This window comes from Crinia signifera, unplaced genomic scaffold (assembly GCF_055691185.1).
Source record: "Crinia signifera unplaced genomic scaffold, ASM5569118v1 HAP2_SCAFFOLD_432, whole genome shotgun sequence".
In the NCBI taxonomy this organism is placed as follows: Eukaryota; Metazoa; Chordata; class Amphibia; order Anura; family Myobatrachidae; genus Crinia; species Crinia signifera.
Window position 1 is genome coordinate 1 of NW_028142325.1, and position 17152 is coordinate 17152.

General features: G+C 45.8%; 11 non-coding genes across 11 annotated transcripts; all 11 read left to right on the forward strand.

The window, feature by feature from the left end:
* The first annotated feature begins 700 nt into the window (after nucleotides 1-700).
* LOC146055259 (U2 spliceosomal RNA) lies at nucleotides 701-891 on the forward strand. The gene has a single exon (XR_014468559.1). It is a non-coding gene; the product is annotated as a U2 spliceosomal RNA (small nuclear RNA).
* Nucleotides 892-2243: 1352 nt separating this feature from the next.
* On the forward strand, nucleotides 2244-2434 carry LOC146055275 (U2 spliceosomal RNA). The gene has a single exon (XR_014468570.1). It is a non-coding gene; the product is annotated as a U2 spliceosomal RNA (small nuclear RNA).
* Nucleotides 2435-3788: 1354 nt separating this feature from the next.
* Nucleotides 3789-3979, forward strand: LOC146055287 (U2 spliceosomal RNA). The gene has a single exon (XR_014468581.1). It is a non-coding gene; the product is annotated as a U2 spliceosomal RNA (small nuclear RNA).
* A 1355-nt stretch (nucleotides 3980-5334) lies between these two features.
* Nucleotides 5335-5525, forward strand: LOC146055299 (U2 spliceosomal RNA). The gene has a single exon (XR_014468592.1). It is a non-coding gene; the product is annotated as a U2 spliceosomal RNA (small nuclear RNA).
* Nucleotides 5526-6879: 1354 nt separating this feature from the next.
* On the forward strand, nucleotides 6880-7070 carry LOC146055312 (U2 spliceosomal RNA). Its single transcript, XR_014468603.1, has one exon. It is a non-coding gene; the product is annotated as a U2 spliceosomal RNA (small nuclear RNA).
* A 1355-nt stretch (nucleotides 7071-8425) lies between these two features.
* On the forward strand, nucleotides 8426-8616 carry LOC146055264 (U2 spliceosomal RNA). Its single transcript, XR_014468560.1, has one exon. It is a non-coding gene; the product is annotated as a U2 spliceosomal RNA (small nuclear RNA).
* Nucleotides 8617-9971: 1355 nt separating this feature from the next.
* LOC146055265 (U2 spliceosomal RNA) lies at nucleotides 9972-10162 on the forward strand. The gene has a single exon (XR_014468561.1). It is a non-coding gene; the product is annotated as a U2 spliceosomal RNA (small nuclear RNA).
* Nucleotides 10163-11517: 1355 nt separating this feature from the next.
* LOC146055266 (U2 spliceosomal RNA) lies at nucleotides 11518-11708 on the forward strand. The gene has a single exon (XR_014468562.1). It is a non-coding gene; the product is annotated as a U2 spliceosomal RNA (small nuclear RNA).
* A 1355-nt stretch (nucleotides 11709-13063) lies between these two features.
* LOC146055268 (U2 spliceosomal RNA) lies at nucleotides 13064-13254 on the forward strand. Its single transcript, XR_014468563.1, has one exon. It is a non-coding gene; the product is annotated as a U2 spliceosomal RNA (small nuclear RNA).
* Nucleotides 13255-14609: 1355 nt separating this feature from the next.
* LOC146055269 (U2 spliceosomal RNA) lies at nucleotides 14610-14800 on the forward strand. Its single transcript, XR_014468564.1, has one exon. It is a non-coding gene; the product is annotated as a U2 spliceosomal RNA (small nuclear RNA).
* A 1354-nt stretch (nucleotides 14801-16154) lies between these two features.
* Nucleotides 16155-16345, forward strand: LOC146055270 (U2 spliceosomal RNA). The gene has a single exon (XR_014468565.1). It is a non-coding gene; the product is annotated as a U2 spliceosomal RNA (small nuclear RNA).
* Nucleotides 16346-17152: the final 807 nt, after the last annotated feature.

Sequence of the window (17152 nt, forward strand, 5' to 3'; positions counted from 1 at the left end):
TTAAAAGAAAACATTGGCCCACCCAGCTCACCTACACATGACTGTCCTGTCTGCCTGTCTGTTCCAAGTGACTGTCTGGCTGTCAGGTTCCGCCGGATTCCGAGTGAGCAGCTTGTGATGTCATAGAGGGCAGATTGTGATGTCACACAAAGGGTCCTGCCACATGAATGCCTGTCCATCTGACTGTCTACTACTACTGCTGCTGAATGGGCTCAAAACAGGAAAGCCGTCATTGCACCTGATTGTGCAAGATTCCTCCTTCTCCTCTGCAGCAGCTAGCTGATTGATTTACTCAGCAGCAGTTCGTCAGGGACACAGGCATGCGGCAGCAAAGAGCGAGGAGACAGCTGGCTGCTGCTGCTTGCCTGTTGGTCGTCTGCCTAGTGGGTGTGTGTCTGTTGACGCGACGTCAACAGACGGGGCGGAGCACATGCAAATTTGGCCTCCTACCCAGCTGAGGCACCCTGCCCGCCCGCCGACGACCTAATCACAAAATCAGTTGGATGGCTACTCGTCCTCCGGTCCCTGTCCAGCACTTCAAGTCCTATTCATACCTGCCGTACAGCCTGGTATCTTTCAGACTGCAACGTCAAAGAAGTGATGTGTGTGTGTTAGATGTGTCCGTGGTGCTGATCTCTTCTCCACCAGTGTTGGTGGCCGAATTCCGGTTTGCGCGCTTTGCTGGGACCCCATTCGGGTTATCGCTTCTCGGCCTTTTGGCTAAGATCAAGTGTAGTATCTGTTCTTATCAGTTTAATATCTGATACGCCCCCTATCTGGGGGCCATATATTAAATGGATTTTTAGAACAGGGAGATGGAAGAAGAGCTTGCTCTGTCCACTCCACGCATTGACCTGGTATTGCAGTACTTCCAGGACCGGTGCACCTTCCTAATCTGTTATCCAAAAAAAGACTATTTCCATTCCTGGCACTTGATTTGGAGTATCAATTGTTTGTGCACCTTTGTATTTAGAAATGCATGCATTTGCTGCTTCAAGGTTTAACCCTTGTGCATAAATACTTTCAAATCCTGCCTCAGTGTATCATTTTGTGACTATTTCTTGACTCCTTGAATTGTACTTTCTGGAATCGAGGCAGTTAATTACTTGACGTGACACTACACTTGATATCAGCATATGCGGCCTAGCCAAAAGACCGGAAGCCTGCCTAAATTAAAGGACTTATCAATCGCTGCGACCTCCCAATAAATATGCAAACGCTATGTGACTTACCTACGATCTTACCACGGAAACATCAACTGGATCAAAGCAATGGAATTTTTGGACCCCCTCCCTCTCGATTTGAAATGGCTTGTTTTTTTTTTTTTTCTTGATCTCTTATATATTTTTTTCTTTTCTTTTTGCGCTCTCTTTTCTCTCTCTTTTGTTTTGGGAATTTTTTTTCCTCTTTATTCTCTTTTGTTTTGGGAATTTTTTTCCTCTTCCATTTTTTTCCAAGCCCAACAATTGATGATCATTGAGAGGGGGATTTAGAAAAAGTATCACTTACCTTCTTCGGACCATCATTTGGGTGGTAACTGCCAATAAAAGAAAACATTGGCCCACCCAGCTCACCTACACATGACTGTCCTGTCTGCCTGTCTGTTCCAAGTGACTGTCTGGCTGTCAGGTTCCGCCGGATTCCGAGTGAGCAGCTTGTGATGTCATAGAGGGCAGATTGTGATGTCACACAAAGGGTCCTGCCACATGAATGCCTGTCCATCTGACTGTCTACTACTACTGCTGCTGAATGGGCTCAAAACAGGAAAGCCGTCATTGCACCTGATTGTGCAAGATTCCTCCTTCTCCTCTGCAGCAGCTAGCTGATTGATTTACTCAGCAGCAGTTCGTCAGGGACACAGGCATGCGGCAGCAAAGAGCGAGGAGACAGCTGGCTGCTGCTGCTTGCCTGTTGGTCGTCTGCCTAGTGGGTGTGTGTCTGTTGACGCGACGTCAACAGACGGGGCGGAGCACATGCAAATTTGGCCTCCTACCCAGCTGAGGCACCCTGCCCGCCCGCCGACGACCTAATCACAAAATCAGTTGGATGGCTACTCGTCCTCCGGTCCCTGTCCAGCACTTCAAGTCCTATTCATACCTGCCGTACAGCCTGGTATCTTTCAGACTGCAACGTCAAAGAAGTGATGTGTGTGTGTTAGATGTGTCCGTGGTGCTGATCTCTTCTCCACCAGTGTTGGTGGCCGAATTCCGGTTTGCGCGCTTTGCTGGGACCCCATTCGGGTTATCGCTTCTCGGCCTTTTGGCTAAGATCAAGTGTAGTATCTGTTCTTATCAGTTTAATATCTGATACGCCCCCTATCTGGGGGCCATATATTAAATGGATTTTTAGAACAGGGAGATGGAAGAAGAGCTTGCTCTGTCCACTCCACGCATTGACCTGGTATTGCAGTACTTCCAGGACCGGTGCACCTTCCTAATCTGTTATCCAAAAAAAGACTATTTCCATTCCTGGCACTTGATTTGGAGTATCAATTGTTTGTGCACCTTTGTATTTAGAAATGCATGCATTTGCTGCTTCAAGGTTTAACCCTTGTGCATAAATACTTTCAAATCCTGCCTCAGTGTATCATTTTGTGACTATTTCTTGACTCCTTGAATTGTACTTTCTGGAATCGAGGCAGTTAATTACTTGACGTGACACTACACTTGATATCAGCATATGCGGCCTAGCCAAAAGACCGGAAGCCTGCCTAAATTAAAGGACTTATCAATCGCTGCGACCTCCCAATAAATATGCAAACGCTATGTGACTTACCTACGATCTTACCACGGAAACATCAACTGGATCAAAGCAATGGAATTTTTGGACCCCCTCCCTCTCGATTTGAAATGGCTTGTTTTTTTTTTTTTTTCTTGATCTCTTATATATTTTTTTCTTTTCTTTTTGCGCTCTCTTTTCTCTCTCTTTTGTTTTGGGAATTTTTTTTCCTCTTTATTCTCTTTTGTTTTGGGAATTTTTTTTCCTCTTCCATTTTTTTCCAAGCCCAACAATTGATGATCATTGAGAGGGGGATTTAGAAAAAGTATCACTTACCTTCTTCGGACCATCATTTGTGTGGTAACTGCCAATAAAAGAAAACATTGGCCCACCCAGCTCACCTACACATGACTGTCCTGTCTGCCTGTCTGTTCCAAGTGACTGTCTGGCTGTCAGGTTCCGCCGGATTCCGAGTGAGCAGCTTGTGATGTCATAGAGGGCAGATTGTGATGTCACACAAAGGGTCCTGCCACATGAATGCCTGTCCATCTGACTGTCTACTACTACTGCTGCTGAATGGGCTCAAAACAGGAAAGCCGTCATTGCACCTGATTGTGCAAGATTCCTCCTTCTCCTCTGCAGCAGCTAGCTGATTGATTTACTCAGCAGCAGTTCGTCAGGGACACAGGCATGCGGCAGCAAAGAGCGAGGAGACAGCTGGCTGCTGCTGCTTGCCTGTTGGTCGTCTGCCTAGTGGGTGTGTGTCTGTTGACGCGACGTCAACAGACGGGGCGGAGCACATGCAAATTTGGCCTCCTACCCAGCTGAGGCACCCTGCCCGCCCGCCGACGACCTAATCACAAAATCAGTTGGATGGCTACTCGTCCTCCGGTCCCTGTCCAGCACTTCAAGTCCTATTCATACCTGCCGTACAGCCTGGTATCTTTCAGACTGCAACGTCAAAGAAGTGATGTGTGTGTGTTAGATGTGTCCGTGGTGCTGATCTCTTCTCCACCAGTGTTGGTGGCCGAATTCCGGTTTGCGCGCTTTGCTGGGACCCCATTCGGGTTATCGCTTCTCGGCCTTTTGGCTAAGATCAAGTGTAGTATCTGTTCTTATCAGTTTAATATCTGATACGCCCCCTATCTGGGGGCCATATATTAAATGGATTTTTAGAACAGGGAGATGGAAGAAGAGCTTGCTCTGTCCACTCCACGCATTGACCTGGTATTGCAGTACTTCCAGGACCGGTGCACCTTCCTAATCTGTTATCCAAAAAAAGACTATTTCCATTCCTGGCACTTGATTTGGAGTATCAATTGTTTGTGCACCTTTGTATTTAGAAATGCATGCATTTGCTGCTTCAAGGTTTAACCCTTGTGCATAAATACTTTCAAATCCTGCCTCAGTGTATCATTTTGTGACTATTTCTTGACTCCTTGAATTGTACTTTCTGGAATCGAGGCAGTTAATTACTTGACGTGACACTACACTTGATATCAGCATATGCGGCCTAGCCAAAAGACCGGAAGCCTGCCTAAATTAAAGGACTTATCAATCGCTGCGACCTCCCAATAAATATGCAAACGCTATGTGACTTACCTACGATCTTACCACGGAAACATCAACTGGATCAAAGCAATGGAATTTTTGGACCCCCTCCCTCTCGATTTGAAATGGCTTGTTTTTTTTTTTTTTTCTTGATCTCTTATATATTTTTTTTCTTTTCTTTTTGCGCTCTCTTTTCTCTCTCTTTTGTTTTGGGAATTTTTTTTCCTCTTTATTCTCTTTTGTTTTGGGAATTTTTTTTCCTCTTCCATTTTTTTCCAAGCCCAACAATTGATGATCATTGAGAGGGGGATTTAGAAAAAGTATCACTTACCTTCTTCGGACCATCATTTGGGTGGTAACTGCCAATAAAAGAAAACATTGGCCCACCCAGCTCACCTACACATGACTGTCCTGTCTGCCTGTCTGTTCCAAGTGACTGTCTGGCTGTCAGGTTCCGCCGGATTCCGAGTGAGCAGCTTGTGATGTCATAGAGGGCAGATTGTGATGTCACACAAAGGGTCCTGCCACATGAATGCCTGTCCATCTGACTGTCTACTACTACTGCTGCTGAATGGGCTCAAAACAGGAAAGCCGTCATTGCACCTGATTGTGCAAGATTCCTCCTTCTCCTCTGCAGCAGCTAGCTGATTGATTTACTCAGCAGCAGTTCGTCAGGGACACAGGCATGCGGCAGCAAAGAGCGAGGAGACAGCTGGCTGCTGCTGCTTGCCTGTTGGTCGTCTGCCTAGTGGGTGTGTGTCTGTTGACGCGACGTCAACAGACGGGGCGGAGCACATGCAAATTTGGCCTCCTACCCAGCTGAGGCACCCTGCCCGCCCGCCGACGACCTAATCACAAAATCAGTTGGATGGCTACTCGTCCTCCGGTCCCTGTCCAGCACTTCAAGTCCTATTCATACCTGCCGTACAGCCTGGTATCTTTCAGACTGCAACGTCAAAGAAGTGATGTGTGTGTGTTAGATGTGTCCGTGGTGCTGATCTCTTCTCCACCAGTGTTGGTGGCCGAATTCCGGTTTGCGCGCTTTGCTGGGACCCCATTCGGGTTATCGCTTCTCGGCCTTTTGGCTAAGATCAAGTGTAGTATCTGTTCTTATCAGTTTAATATCTGATACGCCCCCTATCTGGGGGCCATATATTAAATGGATTTTTAGAACAGGGAGATGGAAGAAGAGCTTGCTCTGTCCACTCCACGCATTGACCTGGTATTGCAGTACTTCCAGGACCGGTGCACCTTCCTAATCTGTTATCCAAAAAAAGACTATTTCCATTCCTGGCACTTGATTTGGAGTATCAATTGTTTGTGCACCTTTGTATTTAGAAATGCATGCATTTGCTGCTTCAAGGTTTAACCCTTGTGCATAAATACTTTCAAATCCTGCCTCAGTGTATCATTTTGTGACTATTTCTTGACTCCTTGAATTGTACTTTCTGGAATCGAGGCAGTTAATTACTTGACGTGACACTACACTTGATATCAGCATATGCGGCCTAGCCAAAAGACCGGAAGCCTGCCTAAATTAAAGGACTTATCAATCGCTGCGACCTCCCAATAAATATGCAAACGCTATGTGACTTACCTACGATCTTACCACGGAAACATCAACTGGATCAAAGCAATGGAATTTTTGGACCCCCTCCCTCTCGATTTGAAATGGCTTGTTTTTTTTTTTTTTCTTGATCTCTTATATATTTTTTTTCTTTTCTTTTTGCGCTCTCTTTTCTCTCTCTTTTGTTTTGGGAATTTTTTTTCCTCTTTATTCTCTTTTGTTTTGGGAATTTTTTTTCCTCTTCCATTTTTTTCCAAGCCCAACAATTGATGATCATTGAGAGGGGGATTTAGAAAAAGTATCACTTACCTTCTTCGGACCATCATTTGGGTGGTAACTGCCAATAAAAGAAAACATTGGCCCACCCAGCTCACCTACACATGACTGTCCTGTCTGCCTGTCTGTTCCAAGTGACTGTCTGGCTGTCAGGTTCCGCCGGATTCCGAGTGAGCAGCTTGTGATGTCATAGAGGGCAGATTGTGATGTCACACAAAGGGTCCTGCCACATGAATGCCTGTCCATCTGACTGTCTACTACTACTGCTGCTGAATGGGCTCAAAACAGGAAAGCCGTCATTGCACCTGATTGTGCAAGATTCCTCCTTCTCCTCTGCAGCAGCTAGCTGATTGATTTACTCAGCAGCAGTTCGTCAGGGACACAGGCATGCGGCAGCAAAGAGCGAGGAGACAGCTGGCTGCTGCTGCTTGCCTGTTGGTCGTCTGCCTAGTGGGTGTGTGTCTGTTGACGCGACGTCAACAGACGGGGCGGAGCACATGCAAATTTGGCCTCCTACCCAGCTGAGGCACCCTGCCCGCCCGCCGACGACCTAATCACAAAATCAGTTGGATGGCTACTCGTCCTCCGGTCCCTGTCCAGCACTTCAAGTCCTATTCATACCTGCCGTACAGCCTGGTATCTTTCAGACTGCAACGTCAAAGAAGTGATGTGTGTGTGTTAGATGTGTCCGTGGTGCTGATCTCTTCTCCACCAGTGTTGGTGGCCGAATTCCGGTTTGCGCGCTTTGCTGGGACCCCATTCGGGTTATCGCTTCTCGGCCTTTTGGCTAAGATCAAGTGTAGTATCTGTTCTTATCAGTTTAATATCTGATACGCCCCCTATCTGGGGGCCATATATTAAATGGATTTTTAGAACAGGGAGATGGAAGAAGAGCTTGCTCTGTCCACTCCACGCATTGACCTGGTATTGCAGTACTTCCAGGACCGGTGCACCTTCCTAATCTGTTATCCAAAAAAAGACTATTTCCATTCCTGGCACTTGATTTGGAGTATCAATTGTTTGTGCACCTTTGTATTTAGAAATGCATGCATTTGCTGCTTCAAGGTTTAACCCTTGTGCATAAATACTTTCAAATCCTGCCTCAGTGTATCATTTTGTGACTATTTCTTGACTCCTTGAATTGTACTTTCTGGAATCGAGGCAGTTAATTACTTGACGTGACACTACACTTGATATCAGCATATGCGGCCTAGCCAAAAGACCGGAAGCCTGCCTAAATTAAAGGACTTATCAATCGCTGCGACCTCCCAATAAATATGCAAACGCTATGTGACTTACCTACGATCTTACCACGGAAACATCAACTGGATCAAAGCAATGGAATTTTTGGACCCCCTCCCTCTCGATTTGAAATGGCTTGTTTTTTTTTTTTTTTCTTGATCTCTTATATATTTTTTTTCTTTTCTTTTTGCGCTCTCTTTTCTCTCTCTTTTGTTTTGGGAATTTTTTTTCCTCTTTATTCTCTTTTGTTTTGGGAATTTTTTTTCCTCTTCCATTTTTTTCCAAGCCCAACAATTGATGATCATTGAGAGGGGGATTTAGAAAAAGTATCACTTACCTTCTTCGGACCATCATTTGGGTGGTAACTGCCAATAAAAGAAAACATTGGCCCACCCAGCTCACCTACACATGACTGTCCTGTCTGCCTGTCTGTTCCAAGTGACTGTCTGGCTGTCAGGTTCCGCCGGATTCCGAGTGAGCAGCTTGTGATGTCATAGAGGGCAGATTGTGATGTCACACAAAGGGTCCTGCCACATGAATGCCTGTCCATCTGACTGTCTACTACTACTGCTGCTGAATGGGCTCAAAACAGGAAAGCCGTCATTGCACCTGATTGTGCAAGATTCCTCCTTCTCCTCTGCAGCAGCTAGCTGATTGATTTACTCAGCAGCAGTTCGTCAGGGACACAGGCATGCGGCAGCAAAGAGCGAGGAGACAGCTGGCTGCTGCTGCTTGCCTGTTGGTCGTCTGCCTAGTGGGTGTGTGTCTGTTGACGCGACGTCAACAGACGGGGCGGAGCACATGCAAATTTGGCCTCCTACCCAGCTGAGGCACCCTGCCCGCCCGCCGACGACCTAATCACAAAATCAGTTGGATGGCTACTCGTCCTCCGGTCCCTGTCCAGCACTTCAAGTCCTATTCATACCTGCCGTACAGCCTGGTATCTTTCAGACTGCAACGTCAAAGAAGTGATGTGTGTGTGTTAGATGTGTCCGTGGTGCTGATCTCTTCTCCACCAGTGTTGGTGGCCGAATTCCGGTTTGCGCGCTTTGCTGGGACCCCATTCGGGTTATCGCTTCTCGGCCTTTTGGCTAAGATCAAGTGTAGTATCTGTTCTTATCAGTTTAATATCTGATACGCCCCCTATCTGGGGGCCATATATTAAATGGATTTTTAGAACAGGGAGATGGAAGAAGAGCTTGCTCTGTCCACTCCACGCATTGACCTGGTATTGCAGTACTTCCAGGACCGGTGCACCTTCCTAATCTGTTATCCAAAAAAAGACTATTTCCATTCCTGGCACTTGATTTGGAGTATCAATTGTTTGTGCACCTTTGTATTTAGAAATGCATGCATTTGCTGCTTCAAGGTTTAACCCTTGTGCATAAATACTTTCAAATCCTGCCTCAGTGTATCATTTTGTGACTATTTCTTGACTCCTTGAATTGTACTTTCTGGAATCGAGGCAGTTAATTACTTGACGTGACACTACACTTGATATCAGCATATGCGGCCTAGCCAAAAGACCGGAAGCCTGCCTAAATTAAAGGACTTATCAATCGCTGCGACCTCCCAATAAATATGCAAACGCTATGTGACTTACCTACGATCTTACCACGGAAACATCAACTGGATCAAAGCAATGGAATTTTTGGACCCCCTCCCTCTCGATTTGAAATGGCTTGTTTTTTTTTTTTTTTCTTGATCTCTTATATATTTTTTTTCTTTTCTTTTTGCGCTCTCTTTTCTCTCTCTTTTGTTTTGGGAATTTTTTTTCCTCTTTATTCTCTTTTGTTTTGGGAATTTTTTTTCCTCTTCCATTTTTTTCCAAGCCCAACAATTGATGATCATTGAGAGGGGGATTTAGAAAAAGTATCACTTACCTTCTTCGGACCATCATTTGGGTGGTAACTGCCAATAAAAGAAAACATTGGCCCACCCAGCTCACCTACACATGACTGTCCTGTCTGCCTGTCTGTTCCAAGTGACTGTCTGGCTGTCAGGTTCCGCCGGATTCCGAGTGAGCAGCTTGTGATGTCATAGAGGGCAGATTGTGATGTCACACAAAGGGTCCTGCCACATGAATGCCTGTCCATCTGACTGTCTACTACTACTGCTGCTGAATGGGCTCAAAACAGGAAAGCCGTCATTGCACCTGATTGTGCAAGATTCCTCCTTCTCCTCTGCAGCAGCTAGCTGATTGATTTACTCAGCAGCAGTTCGTCAGGGACACAGGCATGCGGCAGCAAAGAGCGAGGAGACAGCTGGCTGCTGCTGCTTGCCTGTTGGTCGTCTGCCTAGTGGGTGTGTGTCTGTTGACGCGACGTCAACAGACGGGGCGGAGCACATGCAAATTTGGCCTCCTACCCAGCTGAGGCACCCTGCCCGCCCGCCGACGACCTAATCACAAAATCAGTTGGATGGCTACTCGTCCTCCGGTCCCTGTCCAGCACTTCAAGTCCTATTCATACCTGCCGTACAGCCTGGTATCTTTCAGACTGCAACGTCAAAGAAGTGATGTGTGTGTGTTAGATGTGTCCGTGGTGCTGATCTCTTCTCCACCAGTGTTGGTGGCCGAATTCCGGTTTGCGCGCTTTGCTGGGACCCCATTCGGGTTATCGCTTCTCGGCCTTTTGGCTAAGATCAAGTGTAGTATCTGTTCTTATCAGTTTAATATCTGATACGCCCCCTATCTGGGGGCCATATATTAAATGGATTTTTAGAACAGGGAGATGGAAGAAGAGCTTGCTCTGTCCACTCCACGCATTGACCTGGTATTGCAGTACTTCCAGGACCGGTGCACCTTCCTAATCTGTTATCCAAAAAAAGACTATTTCCATTCCTGGCACTTGATTTGGAGTATCAATTGTTTGTGCACCTTTGTATTTAGAAATGCATGCATTTGCTGCTTCAAGGTTTAACCCTTGTGCATAAATACTTTCAAATCCTGCCTCAGTGTATCATTTTGTGACTATTTCTTGACTCCTTGAATTGTACTTTCTGGAATCGAGGCAGTTAATTACTTGACGTGACACTACACTTGATATCAGCATATGCGGCCTAGCCAAAAGACCGGAAGCCTGCCTAAATTAAAGGACTTATCAATCGCTGCGACCTCCCAATAAATATGCAAACGCTATGTGACTTACCTACGATCTTACCACGGAAACATCAACTGGATCAAAGCAATGGAATTTTTGGACCCCCTCCCTCTCGATTTGAAATGGCTTGTTTTTTTTTTTTTTTCTTGATCTCTTATATATTTTTTTTCTTTTCTTTTTGCGCTCTCTTTTCTCTCTCTTTTGTTTTGGGAATTTTTTTTCCTCTTTATTCTCTTTTGTTTTGGGAATTTTTTTTCCTCTTCCATTTTTTTCCAAGCCCAACAATTGATGATCATTGAGAGGGGGATTTAGAAAAAGTATCACTTACCTTCTTCGGACCATCATTTGGGTGGTAACTGCCAATAAAAGAAAACATTGGCCCACCCAGCTCACCTACACATGACTGTCCTGTCTGCCTGTCTGTTCCAAGTGACTGTCTGGCTGTCAGGTTCCGCCGGATTCCGAGTGAGCAGCTTGTGATGTCATAGAGGGCAGATTGTGATGTCACACAAAGGGTCCTGCCACATGAATGCCTGTCCATCTGACTGTCTACTACTACTGCTGCTGAATGGGCTCAAAACAGGAAAGCCGTCATTGCACCTGATTGTGCAAGATTCCTCCTTCTCCTCTGCAGCAGCTAGCTGATTGATTTACTCAGCAGCAGTTCGTCAGGGACACAGGCATGCGGCAGCAAAGAGCGAGGAGACAGCTGGCTGCTGCTGCTTGCCTGTTGGTCGTCTGCCTAGTGGGTGTGTGTCTGTTGACGCGACGTCAACAGACGGGGCGGAGCACATGCAAATTTGGCCTCCTACCCAGCTGAGGCACCCTGCCCGCCCGCCGACGACCTAATCACAAAATCAGTTGGATGGCTACTCGTCCTCCGGTCCCTGTCCAGCACTTCAAGTCCTATTCATACCTGCCGTACAGCCTGGTATCTTTCAGACTGCAACGTCAAAGAAGTGATGTGTGTGTGTTAGATGTGTCCGTGGTGCTGATCTCTTCTCCACCAGTGTTGGTGGCCGAATTCCGGTTTGCGCGCTTTGCTGGGACCCCATTCGGGTTATCGCTTCTCGGCCTTTTGGCTAAGATCAAGTGTAGTATCTGTTCTTATCAGTTTAATATCTGATACGCCCCCTATCTGGGGGCCATATATTAAATGGATTTTTAGAACAGGGAGATGGAAGAAGAGCTTGCTCTGTCCACTCCACGCATTGACCTGGTATTGCAGTACTTCCAGGACCGGTGCACCTTCCTAATCTGTTATCCAAAAAAAGACTATTTCCATTCCTGGCACTTGATTTGGAGTATCAATTGTTTGTGCACCTTTGTATTTAGAAATGCATGCATTTGCTGCTTCAAGGTTTAACCCTTGTGCATAAATACTTTCAAATCCTGCCTCAGTGTATCATTTTGTGACTATTTCTTGACTCCTTGAATTGTACTTTCTGGAATCGAGGCAGTTAATTACTTGACGTGACACTACACTTGATATCAGCATATGCGGCCTAGCCAAAAGACCGGAAGCCTGCCTAAATTAAAGGACTTATCAATCGCTGCGACCTCCCAATAAATATGCAAACGCTATGTGACTTACCTACGATCTTACCACGGAAACATCAACTGGATCAAAGCAATGGAATTTTTGGACCCCCTCCCTCTCGATTTGAAATGGCTTGTTTTTTTTTTTTTTTCTTGATCTCTTATATATTTTTTTTCTTTTCTTTTTGCGCTCTCTTTTCTCTCTCTTTTGTTTTGGGAATTTTTTTTCCTCTTTATTCTCTTTTGTTTTGGGAATTTTTTTTCCTCTTCCATTTTTTTCCAAGCCCAACAATTGATGATCATTGAGAGGGGGATTTAGAAAAAGTATCACTTACCTTCTTCGGACCATCATTTGGGTGGTAACTGCCAATAAAAGAAAACATTGGCCCACCCAGCTCACCTACACATGACTGTCCTGTCTGCCTGTCTGTTCCAAGTGACTGTCTGGCTGTCAGGTTCCGCCGGATTCCGAGTGAGCAGCTTGTGATGTCATAGAGGGCAGATTGTGATGTCACACAAAGGGTCCTGCCACATGAATGCCTGTCCATCTGACTGTCTACTACTACTGCTGCTGAATGGGCTCAAAACAGGAAAGCCGTCATTGCACCTGATTGTGCAAGATTCCTCCTTCTCCTCTGCAGCAGCTAGCTGATTGATTTACTCAGCAGCAGTTCGTCAGGGACACAGGCATGCGGCAGCAAAGAGCGAGGAGACAGCTGGCTGCTGCTGCTTGCCTGTTGGTCGTCTGCCTAGTGGGTGTGTGTCTGTTGACGCGACGTCAACAGACGGGGCGGAGCACATGCAAATTTGGCCTCCTACCCAGCTGAGGCACCCTGCCCGCCCGCCGACGACCTAATCACAAAATCAGTTGGATGGCTACTCGTCCTCCGGTCCCTGTCCAGCACTTCAAGTCCTATTCATACCTGCCGTACAGCCTGGTATCTTTCAGACTGCAACGTCAAAGAAGTGATGTGTGTGTGTTAGATGTGTCCGTGGTGCTGATCTCTTCTCCACCAGTGTTGGTGGCCGAATTCCGGTTTGCGCGCTTTGCTGGGACCCCATTCGGGTTATCGCTTCTCGGCCTTTTGGCTAAGATCAAGTGTAGTATCTGTTCTTATCAGTTTAATATCTGATACGCCCCCTATCTGGGGGCCATATATTAAATGGATTTTTAGAACAGGGAGATGGAAGAAGAGCTTGCTCTGTCCACTCCACGCATTGACCTGGTATTGCAGTACTTCCAGGACCGGTGCACCTTCCTAATCTGTTATCCAAAAAAAGACTATTTCCATTCCTGGCACTTGATTTGGAGTATCAATTGTTTGTGCACCTTTGTATTTAGAAATGCATGCATTTGCTGCTTCAAGGTTTAACCCTTGTGCATAAATACTTTCAAATCCTGCCTCAGTGTATCATTTTGTGACTATTTCTTGACTCCTTGAATTGTACTTTCTGGAATCGAGGCAGTTAATTACTTGACGTGACACTACACTTGATATCAGCATATGCGGCCTAGCCAAAAGACCGGAAGCCTGCCTAAATTAAAGGACTTATCAATCGCTGCGACCTCCCAATAAATATGCAAACGCTATGTGACTTACCTACGATCTTACCACGGAAACATCAACTGGATCAAAGCAATGGAATTTTTGGACCCCCTCCCTCTCGATTTGAAATGGCTTGTTTTTTTTTTTTTTTCTTGATCTCTTATATATTTTTTTTCTTTTCTTTTTGCGCTCTCTTTTCTCTCTCTTTTGTTTTGGGAATTTTTTTTCCTCTTTATTCTCTTTTGTTTTGGGAATTTTTTTTCCTCTTCCATTTTTTTCCAAGCCCAACAATTGATGATCATTGAGAGGGGGATTTAGAAAAAGTATCACTTACCTTCTTCGGACCATCATTTGGGTGGTAACTGCCAATAAAAGAAAACATTGGCCCACCCAGCTCACCTACACATGACTGTCCTGTCTGCCTGTCTGTTCCAAGTGACTGTCTGGCTGTCAGGTTCCGCCGGATTCCGAGTGAGCAGCTTGTGATGTCATAGAGGGCAGATTGTGATGTCACACAAAGGGTCCTGCCACATGAATGCCTGTCCATCTGACTGTCTACTACTACTGCTGCTGAATGGGCTCAAAACAGGAAAGCCGTCATTGCACCTGATTGTGCAAGATTCCTCCTTCTCCTCTGCAGCAGCTAGCTGATTGATTTACTCAGCAGCAGTTCGTCAGGGACACAGGCATGCGGCAGCAAAGAGCGAGGAGACAGCTGGCTGCTGCTGCTTGCCTGTTGGTCGTCTGCCTAGTGGGTGTGTGTCTGTTGACGCGACGTCAACAGACGGGGCGGAGCACATGCAAATTTGGCCTCCTACCCAGCTGAGGCACCCTGCCCGCCCGCCGACGACCTAATCACAAAATCAGTTGGATGGCTACTCGTCCTCCGGTCCCTGTCCAGCACTTCAAGTCCTATTCATACCTGCCGTACAGCCTGGTATCTTTCAGACTGCAACGTCAAAGAAGTGATGTGTGTGTGTTAGATGTGTCCGTGGTGCTGATCTCTTCTCCACCAGTGTTGGTGGCCGAATTCCGGTTTGCGCGCTTTGCTGGGACCCCATTCGGGTTATCGCTTCTCGGCCTTTTGGCTAAGATCAAGTGTAGTATCTGTTCTTATCAGTTTAATATCTGATACGCCCCCTATCTGGGGGCCATATATTAAATGGATTTTTAGAACAGGGAGATGGAAGAAGAGCTTGCTCTGTCCACTCCACGCATTGACCTGGTATTGCAGTACTTCCAGGACCGGTGCACCTTCCTAATCTGTTATCCAAAAAAAGACTATTTCCATTCCTGGCACTTGATTTGGAGTATCAATTGTTTGTGCACCTTTGTATTTAGAAATGCATGCATTTGCTGCTTCAAGGTTTAACCCTTGTGCATAAATACTTTCAAATCCTGCCTCAGTGTATCATTTTGTGACTATTTCTTGACTCCTTGAATTGTACTTTCTGGAATCGAGGCAGTTAATTACTTGACGTGACACTACACTTGATATCAGCATATGCGGCCTAGCCAAAAGACCGGAAGCCTGCCTAAATTAAAGGACTTATCAATCGCTGCGACCTCCCAATAAATATGCAAACGCTATGTGACTTACCTACGATCTTACCACGGAAACATCAACTGGATCAAAGCAATGGAATTTTTGGACCCCCTCCCTCTCGATTTGAAATGGCTTGTTTTTTTTTTTTTTCTTGATCTCTTATATATTTTTTTTCTTTTCTTTTTGCGCTCTCTTTTCTCTCTCTTTTGTTTTGGGAATTTTTTTTCCTCTTTATTCTCTTTTGTTTTGGGAATTTTTTTTCCTCTTCCATTTTTTTCCAAGCCCAACAATTGATGATCATTGAGAGGGGGATTTAGAAAAAGTATCACTTACCTTCTTCGGACCATCATTTGGGTGGTAACTGCCAATAAAAGAAAACATTGGCCCACCCAGCTCACCTACACATGACTGTCCTGTCTGCCTGTCTGTTCCAAGTGACTGTCTGGCTGTCAGGTTCCGCCGGATTCCGAGTGAGCAGCTTGTGATGTCATAGAGGGCAGATTGTGATGTCACACAAAGGGTCCTGCCACATGAATGCCTGTCCATCTGACTGTCTACTACTACTGCTGCTGAATGGGCTCAAAACAGGAAAGCCGTCATTGCACCTGATTGTGCAAGATTCCTCCTTCTCCTCTGCAGCAGCTAGCTGATTGATTTACTCAGCAGCAGTTCGTCAGGGACACAGGCATGCGGCAGCAAAGAGCGAGGAGACAGCTGGCTGCTGCTGCTTGCCTGTTGGTCGTCTGCCTAGTGGGTGTGTGTCTGTTGACGCGACGTCAACAGACGGGGCGGAGCACATGCAAATTTGGCCTCCTACCCAGCTGAGGCACCCTGCCCGCCCGCCGACGACCTAATCACAAAATCAGTTGGATGGCTACTCGTCCTCCGGTCCCTGTCCAGCACTTCAAGTCCTATTCATACCTGCCGTACAGCCTGGTATCTTTCAGACTGCAACGTCAAAGAAGTGATGTGTGTGTGTTAGATGTGTCCGTGGTGCTGATCTCTTCTCCACCAGTGTTGGTGGCCGAATTCCGGTTTGCGCGCTTTGCTGGGACCCCATTCGGGTTATCGCTTCTCGGCCTTTTGGCTAAGATCAAGTGTAGTATCTGTTCTTATCAGTTTAATATCTGATACGCCCCCTATCTGGGGGCCATATATTAAATGGATTTTTAGAACAGGGAGATGGAAGAAGAGCTTGCTCTGTCCACTCCACGCATTGACCTGGTATTGCAGTACTTCCAGGACCGGTGCACCTTCCTAATCTGTTATCCAAAAAAAGACTATTTCCATTCCTGGCACTTGATTTGGAGTATCAATTGTTTGTGCACCTTTGTATTTAGAAATGCATGCATTTGCTGCTTCAAGGTTTAACCCTTGTGCATAAATACTTTCAAATCCTGCCTCAGTGTATCATTTTGTGACTATTTCTTGACTCCTTGAATTGTACTTTCTGGAATCGAGGCAGTTAATTACTTGACGTGACACTACACTTGATATCAGCATATGCGGCCTAGCCAAAAGACCGGAAGCCTGCCTAAATTAAAGGACTTATCAATCGCTGCGACCTCCCAATAAATATGCAAACGCTATGTGACTTACCTACGATCTTACCACGGAAACATCAACTGGATCAAAGCAATGGAATTTTTGGACCCCCTCCCTCTCGATTTGAAATGGCTTGTTTTTTTTTTTTTTTCTTGATCTCTTATATATTTTTTTTCTTTTCTTTTTGCGCTCTCTTTTCTCTCTCTTTTGTTTTGGGAATTTTTTTTCCTCTTTATTCTCTTTTGTTTTGGGAATTTTTTTTCCTCTTCCATTTTTTTCCAAGCCCAACAATTGATGATCATTGAGAGGGGGATTTAGAAAAAGTATCACTTACCTTCTTCGGACCATCATTTGGGTGGTAACTGCCAATAAAAGAAAACATTGGCCCACCCAGCTCACCTACACATGACTGTCCTGTCTGCCTGTCTGTTCCAAGTGACTGTCTGGCTGTCAGGTTCCGCCGGATTCCGAGTGAGCAGCTTGTGATGTCATAGAGGGCAGATTGTGATGTCACACAAAG